Below are 3,116 nucleotides of genomic sequence, written 5' to 3' on the forward strand. Positions count from 1 at the left end.
AAGAAGCACAAATGTCATCGATATAAAGTTATTTCAGTGCAATAGTAATTTGATGACGATTTCGCTAGGCGAAATGAATTTTGTGAACGCTTGCAAAACATGTGCAATACACTATAATTTAGTAACAAATTTAATTTTTTCTCGATGAAGCCACGTTTTGTTTGAGTGGTTATGTGAACAGACAAAATTGTCGATATTGGGCAACAGAAAATCCGTATTGGATAATGGAGGTGAATGAAGTGGAGGTGAACCGAGTACCCTCAAAAACTAAATGTGTGGTGTGGAATAGTGCGCGGAACAGTAATAGGTCCATTTTTCTTTAAACAGACCTTAATGGTACAAGTATATCTCAATTTTTTACCAATTTCAGCCTTACTAGCTTTATTTCCAAATCCATTGGGCCCAGACTATCCTGACGAAGAACTAATTTTCCAGCAAGATGGTGCTCCTCCGCACTATGCTGCCACTGTGCGTATATTTTTAGATAAAACCTTTCGCAATCGGTGAATAGGAAGGAGAAGACCCATTGTCTAATCGACATTTTTAATTTTAAATTTATTAATTTAAAAATTCTATTTTTTACTTAAGTATATGAAACTGTTTATGTTAGTCCGTCAAGGTGCGTAGTATAGTTTATAAAAACATAGGTCTGTTATCCGAATCACGAACTGTTTAGTTTTTTAAAACAATTTGCAAGGTTTTATCATTGGGAATGTAGGAAGTATTGTAAAGAGAAAACATCTTAGTTTTGAAAACTACCACGAATTGTTAGTTTAGGACTGATATAAATAGTTGTAGTTTTGGGTGAATATATCAGTATTGAATTCTATAATCAAGTGGTTCTTTACTCAACCTATTACGGCCAAGCCACCCTTGCCTGTAAACCTATAGTAAGGCTGCTATAGAGTAATAGGGAATAAAAAAGGTTTAAGGGAACCCTCCCTAGATCTTTTCACCCATTGAATGGCCTGCTAGCTCGCCTGATCTAACACCAGAGACTTATTTTTTGTGCGGATACGTTAAGTCGAAGTTATATGTTTATAGGCCAAATAATCTAGATGACTTGAAAGAGAGGATTCGCAGAGAAGGGTGCCGTCAATGACTACCATTTTGAACATTTAATTTAATTTTTGTTTTTTTTTATTTGTTATATGAATCGTGTTTTTTTCTATAACTGTATAAGATATGATGCATGAAACATACGTATAATTCCATGCGAAATGAAATAATAAAGGGACTTTTATTTGGAAAAATTTAATTGATGATTCACATTTATTTTTGAGCAACCCTGTGCAATCTGCAATCCCAACTATTTACTGTTTTTTCCCTTTTATATTTTGAAAGACTCTTATTTCTTAAAAGCATAAGATATGTAATAATAATGTATGTAATCCATCTTCGATGGCATAATTAACAAAAGAATATTTCAGCATAAACTGCCCTAAGTAATACAAATCTTTGATTTACCTACTCGTAAAATAAATGAACATATTATAAAAAATTAAGTAAATAGTCCTTTTAAATATGCACACGAATTTTTAAAAATTCGCACTAGTTTTTACCAAACAAGCAAGTGATATTTTAGTGATTCTTATAAACAATCAAGAATATTTTTAAAATAACCGGCCAGTATCGATAGTTAAGCGACTAAACGATAGTTTCTTCAACATCCCGAAAATTCTATTATATATAACTATACGACTGATTTTTGGTTGTTGTTCACATTCAGTATAGATGTGTCTATTTTTATATTATTATAATATAACTTTAAACCACGAAAGTAGCACAACTGATGCCGGCAATTTTTTACTTTTGAAATAATTAAATGACACTACTTGAATTAACTGAAACTACTTGTGTTCCTATTTAAATAGCATAATGTTAAGTCAAAAGTTTATGGTCGTTTATGCGTTGGGATGAATATTTTAATTCAACAAATTGGCTATGATACATTTTTTTGTTGGTACGCGTTTTCTTTACTTTGTTTCTTTTTTGGGGCACTTATTGGCTATAGCAGAGTAAAAGTTTACTATTTCTCATGTGCTAGGTTTTCTTTTAGGTTTTTCGGAACCAAGAGTATTACTCTTTTATGTTCTCTATTATTTATTTAGATTTTTCTATATATTTTTTAATCGCCTCTTTTTTATGTTAAAACATAAGATTATTATAAGGATTATTATAGAGTAGCTTTAACTTAAATAACGCCATCTTATTGTATTATAGCTTGACTTAAGAATGTCGAGTAATATTAAAGGTTAAAGTCAAGCTAAATCAAAGACTCCTTACATGTTTTTAAAATATAGCAAACACTCCTACTGCTAAAACTTAATCATCAGCTATATCATATTTCTTCAAACACTCAAATAGAAAATTTGATTCAATAATAATCGTGACTATTTTATCTTTATCTATGACCAAAACATAGCTGACCTTAATAAGTTGCCATTTTTATGTTATTTAAAATTAACAAGTGGATGATGAGCGATCATCACTTTTCAATGGCTGACATTTAAAATATATTTCTCCTCGATTGACCAGTGAAAGTAAAGTATGTGCATTTAGGTTTTATTCTGTAACTTAATTCCGTAAAGGATTTTATAGGCTATTTTTTTAAACCTGATAATAAATTTTATGTGGGTGCAAAGAAAATTAAAAGAAATGCGATTGGTACAGAAAGAATTGACTTACCGCCTAGATACAGTATATAAACTTTAAACAAACACAGTGTATGTAATTAATTAATTGAACATAGGTTAATTTATAATACCTGACATCAAACTAAAATGTTTGGACTTATGGCTTAGCAACGGAATTACGGATGTTGAATTAAGAAGATAGACATCGTCTAAGTAATTTATGACTTCCACTGAATAATGTGCTTTTAAAAAGCCAGGTTCATCCATATGTTCATCAATTTGACGATCATTATCGTCATCTGTTCTAATAGTTCTATCCTGCATGTACACTACTGCGAAATTCACATAGTATATACACGCCAGGAGTAAAATGTTTTAAGTATTACAAATCTAGCATAGGAAATTCTGGAACATCATTATGATTAATCCTCGTCCATTGACCATTACTTCTTGTTAGATTGTCGACTTCCACATGCTGGG

Source organism: Anthonomus grandis, chromosome 7 (genome assembly GCF_022605725.1).
Source record: "Anthonomus grandis grandis chromosome 7, icAntGran1.3, whole genome shotgun sequence".
Classification (NCBI taxonomy): Eukaryota; Metazoa; Arthropoda; class Insecta; order Coleoptera; family Curculionidae; genus Anthonomus; species Anthonomus grandis.